The following is a 15,254-nucleotide window of genomic DNA, read 5'->3' on the forward strand; positions in this document are numbered from 1 at the left end:
CATAGAACACAGTTGAAATAATTTTACAGGGAATGCACAGATTTACTCACCTCATAGAGTCTACCAAGAACATTTTTCTATGCTCATTTTATGACATATCTGTCTATCCATCCAGCAATCCATCTTACTTTGTTGACTCATTTCAAAGTGAATTACAGAAATCAGTTCACTTCCTCCGTTTCACATACATATCATAAAATGGTTAAACATTTGCTACAATTTTTCCTTTGGGTGTAAGAGTTACATACAATGAAAAACACAAATCTTAAATATACATTTGCTGGGTTTTGACATATATATACATATGTGTAACTAAGACCCTATCAAGATATAGAATATGAACATAACCCCCGAATTTTCCTCCTGCCCCTCCAGCTCAATCACTGCCTCACATCCCTTCCAGAGACTATCATTATTTTGATCTTTTCTCAAGATAGATTAGTTTTGCCTGTTTCGGAAACTCATAAAATGTACTCGTGTACTCTGTTGCGTAAGTTTCTTTTACTCAACCTGTTTTTGAGATTTATCCATGTTGGTGCCCGTGTCAGTAGTTGTTTCTTGTTATTGCTTAGTAGTATTCCCTGGTATCCTATTATTAACAGACACCGAGCTTTTCCCTGAGTGTGACTCTTATGAATAAAGCTACAGTGAACAGTGTTGTCTGTGAATATATTTTTCATTTTTCTTAGGTCAAAACTTAGGAGTTGGGGTTTTACAAGACACCGCCAGAACTTTTTCCAAAGTGGTTTTACCATATTCCCATCAACAATATATGAGAATTCCAGTTCTACATCCTTACCAATGTTTGCTGTGGTATTTTTAATTTCTAATTTTGGTCGTTCTGGTGAAGAGTAATGTTATCTCATTGTTTTAATTTGCACCCCCTGGTGACTAATGATGTTAATGACTTTTTCATGTGCTTAATGATTAGTTATGTATCTTTTTTGGTAAAGTGTATGCTCAAGTCTTTTGTGCATTTTTACTTTGTTAGCGATTTTTTGTAGTTTATATTATTGAGACCTTGCATGCCTTTTGTTAAATTTATTTCTAAGTATTTTATGGGGTTTTGTTTTTGGTGTTAAGATAAATGGAATTTTATTTCATATTATTTTCTGGTAAAATAATTTTTAATATTGTTACTTTTTAGTAATAGTTTTATAGATTTTAACGCATTTTCTATACAAACAGTGCTACCTGAAAATGCAGTCAGTTTTTCTTCTTCCTTTCTGACACTATGCCTCTGCTTGTTTATTTGTTGTATTGTAAAGTTTCGGACCTCTAATACAAAGTTGAATCAGAATGGTGAGAGTAGGCATCCTTGCCTTGTTCTCAATATTATGGGGAGAAAAAGTTTTGAAATTTCCCATTAGGTGTGATGTTAACTATTGGCTTTTGGCATATGTCCTTTGTCAAAATGAGGGATTCAGGAAGTTATCTTCTGAGGTCTTAGTTTGATGAGAGGTATTTTGTTTGTTTTTGTTTTGTTTGTTTAATCCTGAATGGATGTTGAGTTTTGTTCAGTGCTTTTCTTTGCATTTTAAAAATGATCATATATTGATTGATTTTTAAATCTTAAACCAATTTTACAATCCTGAGGTTAAACTCTACTTAGTTTTGTTTTTTGGGGGGGGGGTAGGAGTTTATTAATTTATTTATTTATTTTTGTTGTGTTGGGTCTTCGTTTCTGTGCGAGGGCTTTCTCTAGTTGTGGCAAGCAGGGGCCACTCTTCATCGCGGTGCGCGGGCCTCTCACTGTCGCGGCCTCTCTTACTACGGAGCATAAGCTCCAGACGCGCAGGCTCAGTAGTTGTGGCTCACGCGCCTAGTTGCTCTGCGGCATGTGGGATCCTCCCAGACCAGGGCTCGAACCCGTGTCCCCTGCATTAGCAGACAGATTCTCAACCACTGCGCCACCAGGGAAGCCCCTCTACTTAGTTTTGATGTATCATTCTTGTATATGTTACTGAGCTCTATTTGCTAATATTTTATTAAAACTTTTTGGATCTGTGTTTGAGGAATGTTAAATGAGTATTTTTAATCGTCTCCTTTTTTGTTATTTGTATTTAAGGTCACAAATCTTTTTTACCAAGCATTACTTTACCTGTTAGTAAGAAGTTCCCTGTATGGTGTTTTTATATCCTTATGTTCTGAAATATTCTGCAATTCACATTTTAAATTTCTCTTTTTTAGATTGGCAGGTGGTAGAGGTTTTTTCCTACTTTTTAGTTTTTATATTAATTTCTAGATTTATTTCATGTAATCAGAGAATGTTACTTGTATTATTTCTACATGTTAGAATTAATGGATTTTCTCATTGTGGCCTAATACATGACATTGTAGTGAGTGTTGCATGGACACTTGAGACCAGAGTTTGCCTGGGACCGAAAGAGTACCCGGGACGTAAGACTTAACAGTGCAAAAGCTGGGACTGCCCTGAATAAACTAGGGCAGGTTGGTCACCTTATTTAAGAATAGAATTCTTAGGTCACTTTCATTCATTGAAGACTTTGTAGGCCTTACTGACCTTTAGCTGTGAACATAACAATAAAATAGTTTGAGAACGGTGTGAGTGTTTTTCCTCCACTATAGGTGATTTGATATTTTATCTTTAAAATCAGTAACTTTACTGTCTCAAAATCAATTCTGCTATGTCAGTTTTTCCTGGGACATTCTATATCACCTTAATTGTAGAACCAAATCTTTACGTAATTCCTGAACGTTAAAAAAATTTAACATTCAATAAATATTTTCCATTAGGTTTTCCCTTCTTTAAGGACATCAGTTATACCTTTTTGACCCTCCTCAATTTTATATCTATATGGATATAAACTTGCTTTTCTCAATTCTCCTCTCTATAATCCTTGCTGTATTTCTCATTTGTTTGCTTCAATTTAGGCTTTGTTTATGGGAGAATTTTAGTTTTTAATTTCTCTTTTTCCTGATTTCCCTTTTTTCTGAGTTATATCAGCTCATGTGTCACCTCCTTCTGTTGTCCAACCATGACTTCTCTGAGCTCTTATATTTCTGCTTTATGCCTTTGATTTAGAGATGTGTTTTCTTCTTCATGAGTTAAAATTGTTTCAGTGATATCTTTGGTTTACATTTTCATTTGTTAAATGCAACTCTTTTTTTCTGGTGTAAGTGCTTTCTGTATATTTAAAATTTATGTTTAATCCATCTGCCCCCCTTTGTGATATCTTTGAAGGAGATGAATTCTTTCTGGGCCAGCTATTTGTAATCGTTTTATGTGGAAGATGCGTGACTTCTGTGTTTCAGGCTAGCGGAAAGTCTTCCTAATACTCAGGGTTGTGTGTGTACGTGAGTGAATAAAGGTTGAAACCTTGTGTCTGTCTAACTACTCAGAAACTCAGTACTCTGCCTCCTTGTCTCATAGACTGTTTCCTGGAAGGTGGCTTGTCTCTGCGATTCCTCATTTAATCTTACCTTCCATGCTTCCTGAAGCTACCAAGAGTATCTGTGCTTCTTGTTTCAAACAAGAGATGGCTGGTTTTGTACCTCTAAGGGACAAACCTCCTAGAATTGTACTCTGTTGATTCTCTGACAGCTGCAGCTGTGAACCTTCCAGCTCGGTACTTGATCTTTATTGCTTTTGTCAGCTTATCTTACATACTGTATTTGTCAGCTTATCTTACGTCAGCTTATCATACATACTGTATTTCAGGATTACTATACCTCCTTGTTTGCCATCAATGGAGTGTGCATTTCTATTTCTGCTCCTTGTTGTTTTCCTCTGCACTTTTTCTATAATTCCAGTGTTATTTTAAGTGGCCTATTTTGAAAGGGCCCAGAGCATTAACATTAATAATTTTAAAAATCCTTTCTTCCTCTCTCAGATATCTCTGCAACAAAAAAATGGAGAAATTTTTGTTGATGTGAAGTGGTTAAACTGAAGGGTGTGGAGAGGCAGCTGGGATCATCAAAATTTTAGGTGAAACATCTTAAAGAGTCAATTTTCATGGAGGAGTGGTAAGAAAAAAGAGACAAGAGAGGGTAATTACCCCAGAGCTGATAGTCAGTGAGTACACATAGGTACAGATGAACCACATATTTACAGATGACATTGAATCAGATTGGGCAAGTATCTGTTCTGATTTTTAGTTTCTGTACCGTACTATTTTGTTACATATTTTGAACATTACCCATCTACTGAACACAAAGTAGAGATTTGTTCATTGTTTGAATACTTCAGTCTGTGTGGATAGCCAATTTGGAGGCGTTCTTCAATTTTTCTGCACTGACTACATTAACCAAGTAATTGCCGTATATGCAAAGTATTACCTGATGCTGACACCAGCTCTTCTGTTTCTTCCTCTTGTTTCTTCTTGACTTTACAGAAAAATTAGCTCTGTGGTGGCTTCACTTCTTATCCAAATATTTTATTTATGAATAGGACACTCTGATTCAGATTTTCTATGTTAATGCCAAAGCACTGTTTATATACTAACAGTAAACTGGACTGTTTATGCAGTATAGCCAGACTGGCTTGTCATGGTTTCAGGGGAGCCCTTTTCTCAGGACATGAAAGCTCTAGTGTTAGAGATTAATAAACTCTTTCAGAACCCATCAACAGTAGCCAGAAACCCTTTCCATCCAGCTACATGTACTAGTTTGGGTCCTTTCCTCCATCAAGGATTAAAGAAACAAACACAAAAACAAAAACACCCTACTGAATCACACCCCTGAGCTGTGTTAAGCCCATTTCTGTTGGGGCGAGAATGAGAGTTCTGATTGCATTCAGATTGATTCTGTCTTCCTCCAGTGCTCTTATGAAATGTTTCCACCCTGCAAGACTGGCTTAATTCCCATCTTATCTGGTAAGATTCTGCAGGGCAGTTACTAATGCTTACATTTAATGAGCATTTACCGTGTGCCAGGAGCTGTGCTTTCCATGCCTTACCTCATTTGATCCTCAGAACGACTCTATTACGATGGAACCGTTACCAACCCAATTTATGGAAATTAAATCTCCGATTTAAGGAAATTGATGATATGGGAGGATAAGCACATTGTAAGCTAGTTAGCATGAGTACCAATGTCTCACCTGGCCCGTATGACCCCACTAAGCAATGCCTACCCTGTGTGCACATTTCCTCTACTTTGGGCTTCTGTTATTTATACCCTGCCTTCTGAACCCAATGGTTTTCAATCCTGGCTGCGTGTTAGAATGACCCGTTGAACTTTTTAAACAGTATTAATTTCCAAAGATACTAATTTAATCTGTTTGAATGCGGCTCCGACTGGTATTTTTTAAAAGTTTCCAAGGTTGAGAAACACAACCTTGGCACCTAACATGCTGATTTATGTATATTAGGTCCCCAATAAGTACATCTTTAAGTGAATTAGAGACTAAATTGTTATCTGGTTTATTTAGTAGGGTTTGTAGTACAGCTGTGTACACCAAAAAAAAAAAAAAAAATCAGTGTCTTAAATGAGCAGTTCTTGTCAAGTAAAAAGACATTTGATTTTTTATTCCCATTCTCTCATGATTGGATAGTGGAGTTTTCCTGAGACTTCGAGATTGTAGAATGACATTATCATTCTGACAGATAATAGAATACATGCTGATGTATTCTTGTGTTTTGAAATGTTCTCAGATTTAATTTCAAATATTGTGAATACAGATGGGTATGATATTTTGGTTTCACAATAATTTTTAAGATGATAAAAGAGGTTCTGAGACCAAAAGTTTGAGAACTGCTACCTTAAGTGATGCTTTGGTGGCTTTGGTTAGTAAATACATGTTTAGAAACTGTGAAACTTACATCTGCACTCAGAGCAGGGCCTAAAATCATTAAAGTTCTTGCTCCTCAAAGTGTAATCCATGTAGCAGGAGCAATAACACTTCCAGGAGCTTGTTTGAAATGCAGAATCTTGGGGTAACTCAGCCTTTCTGAATCAAAACCTTCATTTTGACAAGATCCCCATATAATTTTTGTGACCATTATAATCCAAGAAGCGCTGACTTAGAGAATTAGCCTTATTGATTATACTTGTTAGTAATAGTCCCACATCATTTTTATCATCTGTAATAGAACACACATTTGTTTTTCCCTTTCACTTCTAGCCTTATGTCTTTATTGAATTTACTCTTATATAGAAGTTCATGACAAGTATCAATCAGCATCTCAGTTTATAGGTGGAGAAACTGAGAAACAAAATGTTGGAGAGGTTTGACTGTGTCCCAGGGTTAAATCAAATGCCAAAGTGGCAAGAAAATGCAGAGCAGCTGGTTCATGCACCGATGCACCTCCCATTAAAGGACAGGAAGAAAACATCCCCAAACTCACAACATGGAAACTCACTATTACATAGGACCTTGGGATTTTATAAATGTAAAGGGCTTAAGAACATCTCCAGGGCTTCCCTGGTGGCGCAGTGGTTAAGAATCCGCCTGCCAATGCAGGGGACGCAGGTTCGAGCCCTGGTCCAGGAAGATCCCACATGCTGTGGAGCAACTAAGCCCGTGGGCCACAGCTACTGAGTCTGCGCTCTAGAGCCCAAGTGCCACAACTACTGAAGCCCATGCGCCTAGAGCCCGTGCTCTGCAACAAGAGAAGCCACTGCAATGAGAAGCCCACGCACTGCAACGAAGAGTAGCCCCCGCTCACCACAACTAGAGAAAGCTCATGCACAGCAACGAAAACCCAACGCAGCCAAAAATAAATAGACTAAATAAATAAATTTTAAAAAAAAAGAATGAGACACAATTCTTTAAAAAAAAAAAGAACCTCTCCAAACATGAAATAGATCTATTCAATGATAAGCAGATTTAAAGCCTTCCTCCTCAGTACTCCCATGGTGCTCTATGTTTTGTGTCTACAGAAGTATTGATCATTTTATGTTGAAATGATTGGTTTATATGTCTGTTTCCCAAGCTGGACTCCATGATTTCTAAGATCAAGGACTATGTTTTATTTTTCTTTCACTCTCACGGTTTAACCCAGTACTGGGCACATAGAAAGTGCTCAGTAAACACTATCTCAGTTGGCTCAAGCTACCATAACAAAATACCATAGACTTGGTGGCTTAAACAACAGAAATTTATTTTCTCATGGTTTCTGGAAGCTGGAAGTCCAAGGTCGGGGTACCGGCATGGTCACCTTCTGGTGAGGATTCCCTTCTTGGCTTGTACATAGCCTCCTTTTCACTGTGTCCTTACGTGGCAGATCTTAAGCTCTCATTCTAGACTGATCTCAAGGCTCAGGGGCTTGCAAATTGGTGAAGATCTTCCATGCCAGTCTGCAAAGACTGGAGAAGGTAACTGTTTTTTCAAATACCCAATTTCAACAAAAGATCACAGGCATGCAAAGAAACAAGGAAATTTGGCTCATTCAAAAAGACAAAATAGATATCCAGAAGCAGTCTCTGAAAAAGCGTATGCTTCAGACTTACTTTAAAACAACTATCTCAAGTATGCTCAAAGAACTAAGGGAAATGAGGAAAACAATACTTGAATGAAATAAGAGCATCTACAAGAAGATAGAAATTATTTAAAAAACAAATTCTGGAGCTGAAAGATACAATAACTGAATTGGGAAATGTTCTAGAGAGATTCAAAGACAAACTCAAACAGGCAGAAAAATGAGTCAGCAAATATGAAGATGGGTCATTTGAAATTACTGAGTCTGAGGAGCAAAAAGAAAAAATAATTAAAAATTGAATAAACCCTAAGGGACTTATGGGATACCATAAAAAAGCAATATATGCATTTTGAGAACTCCAGAAGAAGAAGAAGAGAGAGAAGAGAACAGAGAGATTATTTGAAGAATTAATGGATGATAACTTCCAAAATTAGAGGAAAGACATGGTTATACTAATTCAAGAAGCTCATTGAAATCTAAGTGGGATAAATCCAAAGAGATCCACATGCAGACACATTATAGTTAAAATGTCAAAAACCAAGGACCTAGAGTCTTGGAAGTAGCAAGAAAAAAGTGACATCATGCACAAGGGAGCCTCAGTTAAGATTTCTAGCAGATTTCTCAGCAGAAACCTTGAAGGCCAGAGGCAGTGAGATGATATAGTTAAAGTGGTGAAAAACAAAACCTGTCAACCAAGAATTCTATATATGGCAAACTGTCTTTTAAAAAATGAGGGAAAATTAAGAGATTCCCAGACAAACAAAAACTAAGAGACTTCATTACCACTAGACCTGCCCAACAGGAGATGCTAAAGGGAGTCCTTTAAGCTGAAATAAAAGGCCACTAGACAGAAACTTGAAGCCATACAAAAATATAAAGTTTTCCAGTAAAAGTAAATACATGAATAAATATTTAAAATACAGTATTATTGTAATTTTGGCTTATAACTTCACTTTTAATTTTTTTACAGAATTTAAAAGACAAATGCATAATAAATAATTATAAATCTATGTTAATGAGTATATAATATTATTATAAAGATGTAATTGTGACATCAATAACATAAAGTGAGAGTGGAGCTATAAATGAATAGTTTTTGTATGTGATTGAAGTTAAGTTGGTATCAACTTAAAACTGATTATTATAAACTTAGGATGTTATATGTAATCCTGATGGTAACCACAAAGAAAATATCTGTAGAATACACACAAAAGGAAATGAGAAGGGAATTAAAGTGTGTCACTACAAAAAATTAACTAAACACAGAGAAATGCAGAAATGGAGGAAATGTGGGGAAAATGCTATAATGCATGCAGAAAGCAAATAACAAAATGGTGGGATGAATTGGGAGATTGGGATTGACATATATACACTAATATGTGTAAATTAGATAACAAGAACCTGCTGTATTAAAAATAAAATAAAATAAATTAAAAAAAAGAAAATACAACAACAAAAACCAAAATGGCAAAAGTAAGTCCTTCATTATCAATAATCACTTTAAATGTAAAGAAATTAAATTTCCCAATCAAAAGACATAGATTGGAATAAAAAAATGAGATTCAACCCTATGCTGTCTACACTGTAGATGTAAGGACATGCATAAGTTTAAAGTGAAAGCACGGAGAAAGATATTCCATACAGATAGTAATGAAAAGAGAGCAGGGTGGCTATACAAATATTAGATAAAACACACTAAATAAAAAACGTATGACACAAAGAAGGACATTATATAATGACAAACGGGTCAATTCACCAGAAGATATTAATAAACATTTATATACCAAACATTGGAGTTTCAAACTATGTGAAGCAAAATTGATAGAACTGAAGAGAGAAACAGACAACTCTACAATAATAGTAGGAATCTTCAACATCACACTTGCAATAATGCGTACAACAACCAGACAGAAGATCTTTAAAGGAAATACATGACTTGAACAACACTATAGACCAACTGGACCTAATAAAAATGTTACAGAATACTGTATCCAGTGAGAACAGAATAGACATTTTCCTCAATTGCACATAGATCATTAACCAGGATAGACAATATTTTAGGCCAAAAAACAAGTCTTAATAATTTTTACAAGATTGAAATCATACAAAGTGTCTTTTCTGATCACAGTAGAATGAAACTAGAAATTAACAGCAGAAGGAAAACTAGAAAATTGACAAACGTGGAAATAAATACTCTTAAGCAACCAATGGATTAAGGAAGAAATTACAAAGAAAATATCTTGAGACAAATGAAAATGAGAAAAACAGCATACCAACTTAATGGATGCAGCAAAAGCAGTTCTAAGAGGGAAATCTATAGTTATAAATACATGAAAAGAAGAAAAGCCTCAAATCAGTAACCTAACACTATACCTTAAGGAACTAGAAAAAACCAAACTAATTTCAAAGCTAGTAGAAGGAAGGAAATCATAAAGATTAAATCAGAGATAAATAAAATAAGGAATAGAAAAACAGAAAAGACAGTCTTTTCAACATATGGTGTTAGGAAAACTGTATACCCCCATACAAAAGAAAGAAATTAGACCCTTACCTTATATGAAAATGAACTCAAAATAGATTAAAACCTAAACATAAGATATAAAACTCTTAGAAGAAAACATGGAGGAAAATCTTTGTGTCTTTTGATTTGGCAATGAGTTCTTGGATATCACACTAAAGAAACAGAGAATAAAAGAAAAAATAATTAAGTGGACTTCAAAATTAAAACTTTTGTACACCAACAGAATGAAAGGTAACCCACAGAATGGGAGAAAATATTTGCAAATCAAATATCTGATAAAGGATTTTTACAGAGGATATATAAAGAATTCTCACAACTCAACAATAACAACATAAAACAACCCAATTAAAAAATGGGCACAGGACTTAAATAGACATCACTCCAAAGAAGATATATGCAAATGGCCAATAAGCACATGAAAAGATGGTCAACATCACTAATCATTAGGCAAATGCAAATCAGAACCACAATGAGATACCACTTAATACCCATTAGGTTGGCTATTATTGAGAAAACAGAAAATAACAAGTGTTGACAAGCTTTTGGAGTAGTTGGAACCCTTGTGCATTGCTGGTGGGAATGTTAAGAGTGGATCTGTCATGGAAAACAGTATGGTGATTCCTCAAAAAATTAAACATAGAATTACCATATGGTCCAGTAATTCCATTTCTGATATATATGCAAAAGAAATGAAATCAGGGACTCGAACAGATGTTCATAGCAGCACTATTCACAATAACCAAAAAGTGGAAACAACACGTGTCTTTCAATGGATGAATGGATGAACAAAATGTGGTATATGCATACAATGGAATATTATTCAGCCTTAAAAAGGAAGGAAATTTTGACGCATGCTACAACATGGATGAATCTTGAAGACATTTTGCTACGTGAAATAAGCCAGACACAAAAGGACAAATTTGTATATGATTCCACTTTTGTGTGGTACCTAGAGTAGTCAAACTCTTAGGGACAGAAAGTAGAATGGTGGTTACTCCGGTCTGAGGGAAGAGTCAATGGTGAGTTAGTGATTAATGGGTAGAAAGTTTCAGTTGGAGAAGATGAAGTATTGGAGATGGATGGTGATTGATGGTTGCACAATAACGTGAATGTACTTATTGCAACAGAAGTGTACACTTAAAAATGGCTAAAATGGTACAATTTGTTATGTATATTTTACCACAAAAATTAATAATGCCAGAAAAGAGTCAAATCTTAGAAAGAAAGAGCTTTATTAGATCAGACGACCCATCAAATTTGCTTTTTTTCCTGGAAAACTTGCTCCTGGGGGCCTCCTTTCTTTTCTCTAATGTGGATGCATTAATGATCTCCAGAGACTCAGTGGTCATCCAGGGATTTCCCTGCCCAGCTCTGTTGTTGGGGCCACTGCTTCCTTAATCTATTTCTTGATTTATTCCCTTGTTTAGGTGGATAATATTCTCTATGAAAGGATGCATGGGTATTTAATCTTCTGGGTCCCCGTGTGTTCCAGAATGTCTTTATTTTTGCCCTTAGCTAAATTGTGGTTCGGTTTTCCTCAGAACTTCTCCATTTACTTCTAGCCTCCAAGGCAGTTCTTTCTTAGTTGTTCCATCACCCCGTTGTCGTTATGCCTCAACCTCTGTCCATCATCTCTATCTTGTAGGTTTTAGTGAATCTGATTTCTGACTTGAAGACTGTGTTCCACTACATGTTTTTGTAAAATGAACAAGACAGTTGCTGAATACCGTTCACTGATGTTTTCTTCCCATGTTTACCTCCTGGGTTCAATCCTTTGCTCCCTGCTGTGCCCAGGAAATCAATGGAACTCCAGAGCTATAACCCAACTGTATAAAAAGCGGCTTTGTAAATTGTCCATAGTCTTAACTTTCCCTGACTTTTTGTTTCATTTCAGAATACCTTTGGAGTTGGATTTGCTATTTCTGGTCTTTAAATTTTTTTTTTAAAAGTAGATCCCCAGAAGAACAAAACAGCAACTAAATAAAAACCTCTATTTGTTTGAAAACTTAACTTTTTAGCTATTATGCTACCTTCATAATTTTCATCTTAGACTGTTATTATTATTATTTGCGATACGTGGGCCTCTCACTGTTGTGGCCTCTCCCGTTGCGGAGCACAGGCTCCGGATGCGCAGGCTCAGCGGCCATGGCTCACGGGCCCAGCCGCTCCGCGGCATGTGGGATCTTCCCAGACTGGGGCACGAACCCGTATCCCCTGCATCGGCAGGCGGACTCTCAACCACTGCGCCACCAGGGAAGCCCTAGACTGTTATTATTAACCAAAAACCAGTGTTTGCAGAGATTAGATCCTTCCGCCTGAGACAGCATGGCACTGAGAGTTAAGAAAACATATTTCAGATTTCATTTTCCATTTTTTTGTTTTGTTTACTTTGTCCCTTTGTATGTGTTCCCATCTAAGTGTCTTCAGTTTTTAAATAAATACTTAAGACCCAGATCTACCTTTGAATGCATGCATCGTCAACATCACCTTCAGTTAAATCTCCTACATTTTGCAACAGATGGCAGACACTGACCTTGATATTTTCCAGGAGGACAAATCTATAAATATGAAAAGAGAAAAGAAAACCCTGCACCAAGATAGCAGATGACTCAATATGGTTTCTACAGTGAAATGAAGACAGTTCACAAGGCTGGCATATTTATGAAAGTTACAATAAATTACGTTAATACCGCAAATAAGCACAGATACTATGAGCCGGCGCCTTTTTCTCGATGCTGGCAACTTTATGTATCTAAGCCCTCATGTGTTTTACCTTCAGTGGGTTTTGTCCGTAAAAGCTAAATGTTCTGGAAAGACCCGCCACTCCCCACGGTGAAACTGTCATTTGAAATCCTCCTTTTGCTTTGTTACAGATGCTTTGTGTGGAAAGGAATAAAACCAGCTTTTGTTTTTCTGATGTAAAGAGGGTTAGAGAAAACATTGATGAAGAATATCTATACATAACTTAAAAAAAAAATGGCCACTAGTTGACCTTCCTGACTCAGTAAATCTTTTTAACTGAGCAGGGAGTCATTGGACTAGTGGGTTAGTTGGAGTTTCACCACACTTTCATTTTTTCCCAACCTGTCCTTTGACAAGCACAGAAAGGCTACATGGTAGAGCAAAGGAGGAAGAAGGAAGTGGAAGAAAGTCCTGGGCAGCATGTACATAGAGACATGGGTGTGGGCTCTAGGCATCCCAGGTTTCCCCCAGCAGGATATAGTGCTACGTGCGGGGCGCTTCCTCAGGCTCAGCCCATTCTCCCTACGTTCCTTGTAGCCACCAGGGAAGATTCAGTTGTCTTCACCCATCACCACTCACTTTATCCCAGGAAGTTCACACCCACCTCCTCCTCCTGCCTCCGCAAGCCTTCATGGAGAGCGGGCCTAGTACATGAGCCGCCCTGTTCCCTGAGACACGTCCTTTTAAAACGAGCTTAGTGCATAAGGGGAAGATGCGGATGAAGTAGCCCAAGCCCAGCGTTGGCTGGGGTGTCCCCAGGTGATCAGCACGATCCGGGGGCTGTACGTCCGCTGTCACCTTCAGTCCTTCTGAAGAGCTGCCTGTCCAAGGCAGGGCACCTCATGTCTCAGCGAGGTTAGGGAGTTTTCCCTAGGCCACTTCAATGGCCACATTCTTTATATGAAACCACGCCCCCCAGACCAAGTGACAGAGTCTAACAAAGTTCCAAGGCTCCCCATCGGAAGCCCCTGAGCCCTCTGTTGCCTCTGCTTCTTACACAGCGCCCCTGCCACCCAGAGGTCACCACTGAGGAAGGACGTCTGCGCCTTGTGTTTCTTGAGAAGATAAGTTGCAGATGACAGCGTCTGGGGAGGACCCACAGGTCCTGCTGGTCTTGGTCTGTGCCAGGAGAGAGCTGTTTCTGCCACCACACTCCAGGTATCTGTCACCCCCCCTAATGCTCCACCCCCAGTGGCTGATGCCTCTGGGGCTTGTAAGGTAGTTGGATGAGAGTCCTCAAAATTGGAATTGGACGCGCCCTTCCCATTAAAATGGAAATGCTGATTTTGTGAAATGGAGTTTGGCAGGCAAAGAGCATTTTAAGGCTGGCTATGAGACTCAGTAGGCATGCGTTCATATTCTTCCAATAATCTCAGGTTGTTGAATGTAACCTGGTGGGTGTGCGTTGCTCTTTCAAAGCACTTTCACATATATTCACTTATCCTGCTTTACAAGGGAGGAAATTAAGACTCAAAGAAGTGGCTCGTCCAAGAAAAAAGAAAAAAAGAAAGGGGCGGGGAAGCCGAAGTAAAATACAGATATTTTGAAATCTATGCTAGAAAACTTTTCCCTATGACTTTGTGGCCTTTTTCGTGTGTGTGTGTGTGTGGTACGCGGGCCTCTCTCACTGTTGTGGCCTCTCCCGTTGCGGAGCACAGGCTCCGGATGTGCAGGCTCAGCGGCCATGGCTCATGGGCCCAGCCGCTCCGCGGCATGTGGGATCTTCCCGGACTGGGGCACGAACCCATGTCCCCTGCATCGGCAGGTGGACTCTCAACCGCTGCACCACCAGGGAAGCCCTGTGGCCTTTTCTTTAGTATCAGGTCCTATTGGACATCACTCCCTTCTCACAGCTATTTCTTTTCATCTCTTGTATTTTCTTTTTTTCTTTTGGACAGAGTTACTTCATTTATTATTGATATTGATTAAGGGAGACAGCAGAAACTTGAGAATTGATTACTTATACAGTTGACCTTTGAAGAATTCAGGGGTTGGGACACCAGCACCCGTGCAGTCGAAAATCCACGTATAATTTATAGTCTACCCTCCATATCCACAGTTACATATCCTCAGATTCAACCAACTACTATAGTATTTACCACAGAAAAAAATCCACATGTAAAAGGACCTGTGTTGTTCAAGGGTCGACTGTACTACCTGCTTTGGGTTCTGGGCTGACAGAAAAGAAAACATAATCTTTAGGGAACACTGCTTTAGTACGGAAATATTAAAGTTTCAAGAGGAATATATATGTGTGTGTATGTATATATATATATATATATGTATATATATATATAGTCTGCATGCATATATATCCACGCATGTATAAACAAACATACATTTGTATACAAGAAAAATACAGGGACTTCCCTGGTGGCGCAGTGGTTAAGAATCCACCTGCCAATGCAGGGGACACGGTTTCGAGCCCTGGTCTGGGAAGATCCCACGTGCGTTGGAGCAACTAAGCCCGTGCACCACACCTACCGAGCCTGCGCTCTAGAGCCCGCGAGCCACAACTACTGAGCCTGCAAGCCACAACTCCTGAAGCCCGTGTGCCTAGAGCCCGTGCTCTGCAACAAGAGAAGCCACCACAATGAGAAGTCTGCGCA

General features: G+C 38.2%; 1 protein-coding gene across 2 annotated transcripts in view; it reads left to right on the plus strand.

Annotated features, from left to right (window-relative positions):
• The window catches only part of COG6 (component of oligomeric golgi complex 6), a 175,658-nt gene that overhangs the window by 103,651 nt on the left and 56,753 nt on the right, over positions 1-15,254 (plus strand). Inside the window, exon 20 of one of the 2 annotated variants that reach the window (XR_004346655.1) lies at positions 13,647-13,803. The gene's annotated coding sequence lies outside the window, so the exon portion shown is untranslated. Of the gene's footprint in view, positions 1-13,646; positions 14,198-15,254 lie in introns of those variants that run through there. The other variant, XR_004346656.1, reaches the window with a different exon arrangement.

Source organism: Phocoena sinus, chromosome 18 (genome assembly GCF_008692025.1).
Source record: "Phocoena sinus isolate mPhoSin1 chromosome 18, mPhoSin1.pri, whole genome shotgun sequence".
NCBI lineage: Eukaryota > Metazoa > Chordata > Mammalia > Artiodactyla > Phocoenidae > Phocoena > Phocoena sinus.